Source organism: Mustela erminea, chromosome 11, assembly GCF_009829155.1.
Source record: "Mustela erminea isolate mMusErm1 chromosome 11, mMusErm1.Pri, whole genome shotgun sequence".
Taxonomy (NCBI): Eukaryota; Metazoa; Chordata; class Mammalia; order Carnivora; family Mustelidae; genus Mustela; species Mustela erminea.
In genome coordinates, this window is record NC_045624.1 from 40,741,793 (window position 1) to 40,755,225 (window position 13,433).

At 41.1% G+C, this 13,433-nt stretch overlaps 1 long non-coding RNA gene across 1 annotated transcript in view; it reads right to left on the bottom strand.

Moving 5' to 3' along the window:
* Nucleotides 1-760: 760 nt before the first annotated feature.
* The window catches only part of LOC116569200, a 58,253-nt gene continuing 45,580 nt past the window's right edge, over nt 761-13,433 (bottom strand). Inside the window, exon 2 of the long non-coding RNA XR_004276905.1 lies at nt 761-951. This is a non-coding gene — a long non-coding RNA (uncharacterized LOC116569200). The remainder of the gene's footprint in view (nt 952-13,433) is intronic.

The following is a 13,433-nucleotide window of genomic DNA, read 5'->3' on the forward strand; positions in this document are numbered from 1 at the left end:
ATCCACTTAAATATTTATTGACCATCCTAGGAGCAGAAGGTACAAAGGCAAATAATTCATAGAGGGCTCGCAGTCTAGAGAAAGGACATCTATGCAACTGATGAGGTCATGGTGTAGTGAATGCTGCAATAAATGTGCCAGTCGTGATCCCAGTTACTTAGCAGTACTTTCCAGTTCTTTGTGTCTGTGTAGCCAGGCCAGCATGAAGACAACAGATATTTCAATGTGATGCTTTTATCACTTGTAATATTTAAGTTATGATTATTGGATGCATGTGTGCTGCTCTGCTAAACACAGATGATCACCCCGTCATTCAGCTGAGGGAAGCATTGCTCTATTTGTCAAGTTTGTTTGTTTTTAATACTAGCACTATTCTTGAAAGCCAAGAAATGTCAGACTTCTGCATTGAGAGCATTTTTTATCAGCCCTCCTGTCATCTTGGACAGGACAGCTTGTGGTATGAAAGGGCTACCTGCTTCCCCTGCTTGGTATCTGAACTCCCTTGGCGTTGGTTCCAGATGCTTCTCTGCCTCTCCCCAGTTTTGCATTTCTGTTGTTCACCCACCACCTTCAGGATCTGTCTTTCAAATAAAGTTAGCTGGCTAAGTGAGATATTGGCTATTTTGGCTTGAAATCTGTCTCAAGTGAGCATTCACACCCTTACAGAAAGCTGCCTTCATGTAATAATTGAAGAATTATGTAGGAGTATCTGTATTCAGTAGTGTATAGTTAGAAGACAGGCCAAGCTGCTACATCAAGGAAGGCTCAGTGGTGGCAACAAGACAGAATTTTATTTCTCACTCACACAGGAGTCCGAGCCCAAGCTGTCTTGGCTGACATGCAGTCCCAGAGGGACAAGGAGCCCAGTTCCTTCTGGGTTATTGCTCTGCTGTCTTTGATCCATGGCTGCCAGCCCACTGTTGGTTCTCATCAACATGGTGGCATCCTAGCCTGCAGAAAGAGGGAGAGGAAGACAGTGTAGATCCAGTTCCTTTCAAAGGCCAGACCTGGAAGATCCAGCAGTACCTCCCCCTCACAGCTGCCGGTGAGAATATGGTCACATGTAATTTCAAAAGAGGCCAGGAATAGGATCTTCATCCGGGCCATCATGGGGTTTCTATCTTTATTGAAGAAAGGAAGGGTGGCTATTGGGGCAACCAGTAATCTCTTCCCAAAGAACATTTGCCTTAAACTATGTAAGAGCACTTAGGACAAACAGGCGTCAGCATACACGTGTCTGTATAAAGCTGGGAGAGGTAAGAACCAACAATAACTGAGTATTCAGTGCATTCCAGACTGTGAGAATCATTCAGGACATTATTTTCCTTAATCCTGACAGGCAAAGAGGCTGAGTGGTGAAATGAATTATTCACTGATAACTATAGCTGCCAAAGGGAAAATTTGAACCCATGGTCCTTCCCACATATCACCCTGCCTTGTATAATCTGCTGGTGACTGAATGAATCCCTTGGCTGTGTGCTGGATTTTTGGTTGTTGGCTTAGAATTCACTACCATCCCCTTCTAGGTCTCCACTGCATTGCAGAAGCAGAGCAGGAACTACATTTCCCAGAATTCCATTCCCTGCAGGCTCCTGATAAGAGTATCAGTAAGCTATCTGGAAGGCAGAGGAGAAGCAGAGGAGTTTATCCTGCAGGGGTGATTGTATCTAGATGCACGGACAGCTTCACAGCAGCTCCTGAGAACCTCTCTGGTTTAGTGTTTCAGGCTTCTCTGACTTTCACACTTGGGCCCTTCAAATGTTTACACACATTCCTGATGACTCTATAAAATTCTCCATACCTGGTATACATAGACTGATCCCTCATAGACACAGAATGTAAGATGGTGAGATCAGGCAGAATTCTTGGTGTATGGCAGAGAGAACACCAACACTGGAACTGGATGAACTGGATTTGAATCCAGCTTTCTGGACTCACCAAGCATGTGCTTGAACACACCACTTAAATTATGGGAGCTGCCATGTTTTTCAAATGGGAATACCAATACCTATAAAAATCATTCAGAAGGTCATGTGATAAAATATTTAATATTTTAGCATTGTTTTGTTGTGTACCACAACAAGAAAATAGAATATGACTGTCATTATTACTTACAGTAATAATAGCCAAGCATATTATTGGCATTATTTCATTTAATTCTAAAACAACTCTTGTTACTATTATCATCCCTATTTTATAAGTGAAAAAACTAAGGAACAGAGATTGACTTGCAAATGACCCACAACTAGCTCATGACAAAACCAGAAACTGAGTCTGTCTCTAGTCCTAGAGCTCACACTCTTAACCACGGTGTACTGAGCTTCCTGTGAATATACATTTCAACTAATTTGTTTAGTTCTGCCTTCCTCCTCAACAAACAGTTTTCCAGAGTTGCCAAGAAGTACAAAGACTAGAGAAGAGAATCTTGGACATCCATATATATGGAATAACCTCTTAATAATTTCAAGAATCTGATACAGAATTAGTCCATCTGGTAAGGTGCTTGCTTCCTGGGTACTTTTGAGGAAAAGCTCAAAGGACAACTTACTTTTCAACCTGGGATGAGTATAACCTCCAGATGACAACTGGCAATGTCTGAAGACATTGTTACAACTGGAGATCAAGTACAGATGGCATCAAGTGGGGAGAGGCCAGAGATGTTGCTGAACACCCTCCAGAGCACAGGACAAGCTCCCTGCAAAGAATTATCTGGTCCCCCTCAACAGATACTGTTACTGTTGAGTAATCCTGCTTGATAAGAGGTGCTTTGAGATTTTTAGCTCTTCGTACGGGTTACATGGGGGCATTCTCCAAGATTGTGTTATCCAATATGGTAGTCACTCACTGTGTGTGACTATTAAAATTAAATTAAAAATGAAACAAGATGGGACCGGGGAGGGAAAAAAACCATAAGAAACTCTTAATCTCAGAAAACAAACTGAGGTCTGCTGGGGGTAGGGAAGGGATAGGGTGGCTGGATCATGGACACTGGGGAGGATATGTGCTACGGTGAGTGCTGTGAATTATGTGAGACTAATGATTCACAGACCTGCAACCCTGAAACAATACATTATATGTTAAATTTTTTTAAAAGAAATTTAAAAAAATTAAATCAAAAGTATAATTCTTCATTCACATTAGCCACATTTCTAGTGCTCAATGGCCAGATATGACTAGTAGCCACTGTATCAGATAGTACACATTTATAGAACATTCCATTTTCTCAGAAAGTTCTTTTGGATAGCGCTGCTGCAAGATCTTTTACTGTGAAATTCTATTAAATATCTCAAGCTCCAGTTCCTTGCATGTTATGAGAAACCAAATATTAAAATGATGATTTTAAAAACAGATAAAATAAGGCATATTTATTTATATTGTAGAAATGTTCTTTTAAATGTGAATATTTCTAATATATTTGATGGCTTATCTCCTTGTTTAAAGTCTGATTTATTTGGTTACAGATCATTAAAACTGGGAGGAGAGTAGAAACTTAAATTGGCAGAGCCGCTATCAACTGAATCTCAAGAAAATGACCTGACAGCTAGGAAATTGCCATCTAACCCAAAGATTTTTGTGAAGCTGTAGAATTTCTTAGTTTAAATAGGGCGTGCCTCATACTGTTGGTTTAGATTTGTGTAATTGTTTTTAGGGAACACAAAGTTCTTGGAGAATCTGGTGAATGGTACTGATCCCCTATTCTCCAGTGGGAAATGCACACACAGATACGTACAGATACAACTGTCCTTACAACGCATGCATTTAATGACTTCCTACGGAGCAGGTAAACCCTCTGTCTTCCAGTTGATCTCTACAGATGAGGAAATTGAGACCCTGTGAAATCATGTGACTTGTCCAAGTTTACACAGTGACAGAACCTGAATCAGAAGGTAGATGGTCTGAATTTCAAAACCTATACCAGAAATACTAGCCTAGTAGCAAAGAAACTAATCTACTGTGTGAAATAAGATATACTTGTACTATCCAAATTCTTCTGCTTGGCCTCTATGAAAGGAAAGGAAGGGGTAGTGCTTAAAAAGCAATGAACTGGGACTCCGAACTTGCCAGAGGGTAGAAGAGAGAAATGAAAGCTCATTCAGTACTCCACAGCCAGGATTCTGTAGCTGTGAATGAAGAGGCATGTTCTATAATTTTTTACTTTCATTAGAAGCTTTTTTTTTTTTTTTTTGAGAATCCATTACCTTTCTCTATACAACACGTTTCCAGTAATAATAACATGAGCTCCTCACCCAAATGCCTCCATATTTCTCATTAAGGCTCAGGAAGCAGTTTGTGAATTCCCCTTTGAATAGCTCATTAAGTTATTTGCTTTTGTTCCTGCCTCCTATCTCCTGTGTTATGTGTCCTTATTTGTCCTTTTTCTTAAAAGCCAACAAAGAGCCTGGAAACCTCCCTTATGTAAAATTCCAAAATTGAATTGTGTATTTTACTCCTGAGCTTAATTATGAGAAGTCGTGCCTGTTCTATACTTAACGGCTTTTCAAATGGCACCATTATGTAGAACAGCAAGCAGACGCAAAAGGTAGCGGAGCTCATTGGTAGTCTAATCCATGATGTGCTGTCCTTATTGAAATGCTGTAAATAGAAAAAATATTCAAGAAAGCAGAGATTTCCTTCAAAATTGTACCCAACTAATCAACTTACAATCCCAAATTAAGTTTAGGGAATCAAATACACTAAGCCCAATGTCTGGAACCTAGCCATCAGTTAAAAAAAAAAAAAAAGTTGTTGCATGAGTATACTGATTTTCTTTCCCCTTTTGCCATTCATTCTCTGTTCTCCACCCTCTTCTCCTGGCTCCTGTCCTGACTCTTGTAGACATTATCACCCAGGTGCTCTTGCCAGGTGACTGTTCGCTGGTTACAGGAAACAGGAGGGTAGAAGGTAGAAAGAGAGACCCAGCAAGTACCTCTTCCCTTGCCCCTCTCCTGCACTCTGCTTCTGGGATGGCTGTGTCCACAACCACAGGTCCCACGGGGTGGCCTCTCCTCCATGGTGCCGACCCTTCCTGGACTCCAGAAACACTACTTTCTCCTCTTGCCCCTTTAGGTCTGAGGCCGATAACCCCTTCCTACACTGCTAGTTCCTGGACGTCTCCACACCATTGTTGGTTCCTACAACCCTGCCCACATCTCAGCAAACCATTTGTCTTAGTAAGCTCGGGCTGCTCTAACAAAATACCATAAATTGGGTGGCTTAACTAACAGAAATTTGTTTCTCACAGTTCTGGAGACTGAGACATCTAAGGTGAAGGCGTAAGCTGATTCTGTGGTACGAACCCACTTACAAGGGAGCTGGGTTTTTGCTCTAAACTTATCTGATGGAAGGGATGAGAGCTCTCTCTTAGCGGTAAACTCACTAATCCCATTCAGGAGTGCTTTGCTTCCATGATCTAATCACATCCAAAATCCTGCCTCCTGGTACCTCTGTCCTGAGGGTCAGGGTTTCGACATACGAATTTGAGGGGGACCCATTCAGCCCATAGCATCATCCCTTCATTAAACTCTTCAGTCAAACCAGATGAGTTACATTTTGTACTTCATTACCCTATTATGGTGAATAAATGAAATAGATAAATGAAAAGATTTAGAAAATCAGCTTTAAAGTAATTTCAAGTGTATGATTTTTAACATTAAGGAATAAAACTATAAATATTAAGTTCACTTCCCAATACATTAAAATTCTAATTGTTGAAATTTCACCTAAAAATAGGTTTTAATATACAAAATTTACACTCATGCTTCTACAATATATGCCAGGGATCAGGGGCAGGTAATATAATTGAGAAAATTGATCTGGGTGTCAAGAAAAAAAGTGCCAAGAGCTTTAGTAAATGACAGTTGGCAATTAGTTTACCTCCGCTGTAAACTGGAAGTTTACTGCATGTATGTTTGTGTATGTGTTACAGATAGTCCCGACCAAACATAAAATTGACATAGCCTGGCATGTCATCTATGATCCAGCTTCTGAGTTAGAGCAAAATCTTCTTATACTGGAACTACATACATAGATTTAAGGAGGCGGGGTCCTCTGGGGTTTAAATGTAGACTTATTTTCAGGTTATAGGTATGAGCCATAGGGAGGCATCTCAGAGTCAAAAGGACTATTTATCCATCAGAAAATAGGGCTTGAATTACTTTATGTAGAAGGCAGGTTGAAAGCCAGAATCAGAGTTTAGGGCCTGGAAACACCAGTCTGTCTCTGAATGAATGTTCTCTTTCTTCTCCCATAGAAACACTCCCTAGCACACCCTGCTTCTCTCTTGCACTCTCTCTCATTATAGTACATAGCATTTATTTTGCTTATTCTAAAAAGCAAGAAACAGTCAACATAGAAAATAATACCATAGAAATAAAGATAAGAAAAAGAAAAATAAAACTTAAAATGACCAGTAATCTTTTATGCTGAGATAACTGGTGTTCGCTGTTTGCTGCATAGACTTCAGTAGGTGGGTGATTGATAGCAAGCTAGGTGAATAAATGATAGGCAGTATTTCCCAGCAAAAAATAATCTAAGGTACATGTTTTATAACTTGTTTTCACTTAACAATGCATTTTAATATCTTTCCCAGTTATTACTTATCCCTCTAGAGCATCATTTTACAGCTGAAAAATATTCTCTTGTATGAATTTGTCACCCCTCCTTTACCCAACTGTTGGAAATTTAAATTCATTCCTATGTTCCCCACTTTTAACCATGCTATAAAAGATAATCTTTATGATTGTTTGCTATTTCAATAGCAGGGTTATTGTTATTTTCTGCACATTTTAGAGTAACAGCAAAGGGCTTTGCTTACTGTCTTACTTCTGGAGTATGGCTATGATTACAGAAAAATACAATAATCAGAGAATCAGCTTGGTTTTAAAGAGATCTTCAATCATTGTTGCCATTGTTGCAAGTGCTCTCTGCTACCAATAGCCCTTTCCCCCCATACACTGGTAATCTTGGGGAATTAGTTAGCATTTTATTGAGTATTTCTTTTTTTCTACTGAATATAAGGGGGCAAAATGGAAGGAAACACATGTTCTTCTCTAATGCTTTCATATACCCACATCTGCACACTAAATGTAACGCATTTCACAAATTTGTGTGAGGGTGGGTCTGTGTATGGTGGAGTATTTCTACTGATGGCTCCTGCTTGTCATCGCTATTTCTGTGCAAGAAATTCTTGGGCATCATTCATTTTGGACAACTTATCCCACTATTCTGCTTACAACCTAGCAAATCACAGATGTATTCTAGGTGGTACAAAGTTTCCATACACAGCTGGCCAGAAGCTCACAGAGTGGCTTGACTAAAACCTACTGACAAGGGTGCTGTCTTTTGCAGAGTTATTGTCAAATTAGTATAAAGGTCTATGCTGGGTTCCTTGGAAGAGCTCCCACTGTGGGAATGGTAGGCAGAGTGCACAATCCAAGGACAGGATTGGGAGGAAGGAGCCTCTGATTATCTGGGTCTAACTCTCAGTCAAGGGGGCAGTCACATCCTCTTGACTACCTCCTCCAACATGGTGACAACTTACTGAGCACTTACTACGTGCCAAGGGACTTTCTGTGGTTATCTTATTGAATCCTTATGAAAATGAGGCTATTAAGGGAGAAAGATTTCATAACTTACCAGATTCACAAGGCTAGCGGGTAGTGACTATCATATCCCAAAGCATGTTTCTCAAATGCTACAACAGGTTTGCTACCAGAAACACTGGGGAATGAAATCCAGACTGTCTACATCAATAAATAAACAAAAGAAAACTGGCATTTTCTAATAACCTAGATTTGGTGATCTCATGAACCAAAATAACTTTAATCCAGGGGTCTCTCTGACCAAAAAAAATTTTAGTATAAGTGATTTATCAAAATCTAAATATGGTTCTTAACAAGGTCTTGGAGAATATTGCAGGTGGACTTGTTTCTACTTATTTTTCTTTGTGTGATATGTGCTTTTTCATGACTCTGTTCCTTCACGTAATAAGGAATAGAAAAAATTGTCCAAACATCTTAGCTTTCTATAGTTCCTCTCCCCCTTCCTTTTCCTTTTTTTTTTTTAAGAAAGAGAGAGAGAGAGAGAATGCGCGTGCGCGCGCGTGCGCGCGCGTGCGCGCACACACACACACACAAGTGGTCTGGAAGTGGCAGAAGGAGAGGAAGAGAGAATCCCAAGCAGGCTCCAAACTCAATGGAGCCTGATGCAGGTTTCCTCTCATAACCCTGAGATGATGACCAGAGCAGAAATCGAGTCACATCTGATGCTTTATCCACCCACCAAGCCACCAGACTCCCCTGCCTTCCTCTCCTTTTATAAATATGTACTTATGCCATAGTTATGCCTCCTCCCTTTGAAAGTGTACTCTGTGAGAGAGTGAAAGGAGAAGGAAAATCAGTGTTTGAATACCTGCAGTGAACCCCACTGGGAAATTCACATCCATCATCTGGGTGGGCAGAAACCAAGTCCAATTTCTCTTTATAGGTTCAGGGCTCATTACGCTGCACAGTTTTGCAGCCTGTAGGCCAACACAGACTGCTTCTTTGTTCTCTTGACTCCGGTGCACTTTGCTGTATGTATGCATATTTACATGTTCAAAATCGCATATTAATCGACTTGGTACCAGAAGGCAAAGTCTGAAACTAACAGACTGTGGATATAATGCAAAAGACACAGTGAAGATACTAAAATGAAACTAGGATGTCTCTGCCTAAAAGATCCTCAGGGAAATGCTGAGATAACAAAATGGAATTCGTTGAGTTAGGAAGGCAGAAAAGGGTGCCACAGGCAGGAGAACAAACCAAGTTAAGGAGGGCCCATCATTAAGATGAGTTAGTGCAGAATCTTGAGGAAACACTTGGGGATATGGGGAGAAGAGGAATGGGAGGAAGAGAATTGACACTCCAGTGCATCTCTTTGCGACTGTTAAGATAATTGTGGTTGTGGCTGCAGGGACTTCATTACATCTCATAGTAATACTTACACTCAACTCCTATCATAATCTGTGCCTTGTGGTCAAATTTACTAATCGCTGAAAATTGTCCTGCATCTAGTCTTAAGTTTCTGAAGCAGAGATAAACCCTTAGACCACAGATGGACCTTACTGCCCTTGGCTTACTGTCTTCCATCTTTATGCTGATGGCTGGCAGCTTCTCTGGCATTTTCTCTAAATGTCTCAGTAGAAGGGGAAAATTTGCTTTTTTATGGCTCTGGATCTATCTTCTATCCCTGAATTTATTTCTTCCCTGGGGCCCTGGATCCTGTTCTTTCCCTCCTTCTAACCACGTTTGTTCATTAATTACCTTGTGCTCACATTTATCTTCAACCCTTCCATCTCCAGGCTCTTCTATATTTTTTAAAAAAAAAAATGCTGCCTCATATATGCTGTCATCACCAAACATCTTGGACAATTTTCTCTATTCCTTATTTCCAATTCTCCACCCCTTCTTCTGTGTCACTGCTACACTGGAAGTCCTCTCAGCTTCCTGACCAATGACCCCTAATGCCAAACACAGTCCTTATTTTGCTTGATATCTTTGTAGAGTTTAACAATTGAATACATTCTCACTTTTATTTATTTTTTTAAAGATTTTATTTATTTATTTGACAGGCAGAGAGGCAGGCAGAGGGAGAGAGAAGGGGAAGCAGGCTCCCTGCTGAGCAGAGAGCTCTATGAGGGGCTCGATCCCAGGACCTGAGATCATGACCTGAGCTGAAGGCAGAGGCTTAACCCACTGAGCCAACCAGGAGCTCCACATTCTCACTTTTAAAACTCGCCTGTATCTGCTTCTGCAAATTCCATTCCATCTACTCTTTTCTTATCCCCTGGAGTCGTGCTAAATGCATCTTAAATGGACTTCTAATTCTTAGACGTGCCTTGGTCCACTCTACTATCCTTCCTTAGTGCTAGAATTTGCATTTTTGAAATGAAATCTTTCAGCCCTTAACCATGTCCTGTTGTTTTCAGGATAAAGTTGAAATGTTGTCACATGGTCAATAGCACCCTCCTAACCAGCTCTGCCTTATTTGCTTAAGAGGAAATTGCTTGGCCCAGACGTCTTCACTTCCTACTCCCTGAAGCTGGAACCAGACACTACAGTGTCTTGTCCTTGACTGTACAGAAGTAGAGGAAAAATGTGACTCTGGAACATACTCATCTAGCAAAGCTATTCACCAGCCTAGGTCAGCAAGATAGTTCTGTGAGAGGGAAATTAAAATCTAGTTTATTTAGGGTATTGTTCTTTGGGGTTCTTTATCACTCTACCCTAGTCTTTACCTGAACTGGTTAAATGGCCTTCTCATGCCATTGTGGTCCTTATCTTGAATTGGCTCTTATGTTCCATCTAAACCAGGCTAGTTGCATTTCTAAATGGTCCATTTCTCTTATTCTCCACGTTTATGCCCATGAAGATCCCTCTGTCTAGAGTCTGCCCCTTTATTTCTCTGCCTGAGTATTCCTGTTCATGACTTAGGACTTCAGTCAAGTGTCAGCTCCCATTGGAATCTTTCCTAATATGCTCCCCACACCTCTCCTCTGCTCCCACAACACTCCGCCCATTCTACCACAAGGTCTTGTGGTCCCTGGTTTACCTGTGTGTCTTCTCTCTGATTGTAAGCATCTTGCTGGCAGGGGCTGTCTTGTATCTCTGACATATAGTTGGGGCTCAGCAAATGTGTACTAAGTGAGGATTCAGAGAAGCTCCGTATGCTCAAAGTTTCCCTAGAGGAAGTCTGTGTGTATCTGTGACTATGTACACATGTGTCTGGGACTGAGCCATCTTAACTGAAGTACCAGGAGCCTAACAGCCAGAGGCTGGGAGTATAGCCAGCATCTTTAGAGACCATCGAAGGAACAAGTGAGGCTAAGAGTTCAAATGCCAAGTCCAAGGCTCAGAAGCAAGGGAGATCAGGAGTGGAGTAACTAAGACAGTATTGTAGATAGGTGGATAATGGCCTTTAGAGATGTCCCAAATCCCTGAACCTGTGAATATGTTTGGCTACATAGAAAAGGGAACTCATGATTCAGATGACATTAGGTTGCTAATCAATTGATCTTAAAGTAAGATTATCCTGGATTATTCTAGTGGGACCAAGGTAATCACTTTTAAAGTGGTAGATTGGGGCAAAAGATGGAGAAGCAGAGAGACGGCTGTGTAAGAAGGACTCAGTCAAATCTTGTTGGCTTGGGTGGTGAAGAGAGGCCATGAGCCAAAGAATGAGCACAGCTTCTAGACACTAGAAAAGGCAAGAATGTGGGTTCTGCCCTAGAGCCTCCAGAAAAGAAGACAGGCTTGCTAACACAGTGATTTTAGCCAGTGAGACCCATTACAGACTTCTGACCTCCAGAACTATAAGATAGTAAACACGTGTTGTTTTAAGACACTGAATTTGTGGTAATTTGTTGCAATAGAAATAGGAAACTAATAGAAGTATTATCAACTGAATGGACTTGGACGAGACATTTAATCTTCCTAAGCCCCCTGTCGCATCTTGTTAATAGAAATCATACTCACTGTGTGCTTGTGAGGATTAAATGAGATATTATATCTAAAAATCTTGGTAAAGTGCTTGGTACAGAGTAAGTGCTCCATAAATAGTAGTAATTTAATATCATCATTGTTGTTGTTCACTAATTGGCCTAATACATCTGGGGTGGAGGAGAAGGAAGAGACAGAGGAAGAAAGATGGGAAATAACACAATAAAAGTCTATTTTGGAAATCTGCAGGCATATTTGGTTTTAGCTCTTTTCTAATGTGTCTTCTTAACTCACAGAATGTGCTTCATTTCCTTCTGCTTTCTCTCTCTTGCTTTAGGTATTAAAATCTATTTTAAATTTAGTCATTTCAAAGTCTCCTTGGCATCGTGTAAATGTCGCACCATTAAATATATATTCAATGAGTGCTCGAGCAGGCTGGCTTCCCCGCCAAGAAATGGAGTCCCGTAGGTGGGCAGGTGGAGGAAAGACAGACACCAAAACCGCACCCCCGCCGCCCATAAACTCTGCTGTCCTTACTTAGCAGAACCACGTTTTAGGAGCTCCAAATCAGGATGTGTGGTCTGACAAGCACGTTTGCTCCTGAGTTTTAATTTAGCATTATGAAAAGGTTTTCACAGGTATTAAGTTAAATCACATGAAATTTAGTGGATAATCTTTACCGCAAAGAATCGAATCTCAAGCAAAACTTCAGGGAAAACATAGACCGGTTTTTATAATATTTGAAATTTGAATTATTCATGATAATCTAGAACGTATGGTTTGGTAGCCATCGGGACGGTTTTGTTTCTGTTTTGTTTTGTTTTCCTCTGCTCTCAGATGTCCCCTTCCCCTACTCTTTCCCTCTGAGTCCTGCTGCCTCCCTTCTCATCAGGTGACCCTAGTGAACTGCCAGACCCAGAACCCCAACTTCCGGGTGATGGAATAGACACGTGACACTGGCCCAGCCAATCACAACAGCCCTTTACCTGGCCATTGATTGGTCACATGAGTAGGCACACGATCCAAATGAAGCCAGTTTCACACGGAGAGGTGAAGACCATGATTTTCTTTCCGCTAGAACATCAAGCAGTGGAGGTGTATGTCAGAGCTATTGCCTGTCATATTTGCTACCACAGAAAGGAAGCACATCAACAGGAAGTGAATGAGGCCAAAAACCAGAAAGAGGCAGGGCTGAGAAATGGAGAGAAGGAAAAAAACCCTAATGACATCTCCGAGCCCTCAGACCCAGCAGTGCCTGACACCACTTACTCCCCATCCTTCTCTGTACATGAGCCAATAAATCTTTTTTAAGTGGGATTTCTAGGACTTGAAATTGAAAGAGCCCTGGCTAATACACAGGGTCATTGCAAAAACACTGTCAAGACCTCAGAAAAAAACCAACCCAGGGGTGGGCGAGATAGGAACAGGAAGAAAAAAGACTGGTGATAGCAGCCAATAAGAAGGAGAAGAGCACAAGACTTAGAGTCAGAACACTAGGGTTTATAGTCCAGCTCTGCCATTTACCAATGACCTTGGTAAGGTGTAACCTTGGGTAACAGCATAACATTTCCATTTAATGGTCTACAGAGTGGATGACTATCATATAGCTGCCATATATAACACGGCGCGCTGGGAGATGCTCACCTGAGATGAGAAACGGGAGCACTCTTTGTAAATGTTAAGTGCTTTAAAATGGCACTTATTACGTAGAAAGCAGCAGAGTAAAAGGAGACTTTGGACTGAAACAGAGACCAAAAAGGAAAAGTTGGGCTCTGAGTAGCTGAACTCTCGAGAGAGGAATAGGGAAGCCAACTAGTTAATGATTGGATCTTCTATAAGGCATCTAAAGGACACACAATACTTAATATCACTGGCCTGAGTAAAAACATATGCAAAATCTACGCAAAAGTTAGAAAACAGTTCTAAGGCCATGTATGGGATAGGAGCGGGAAGCAA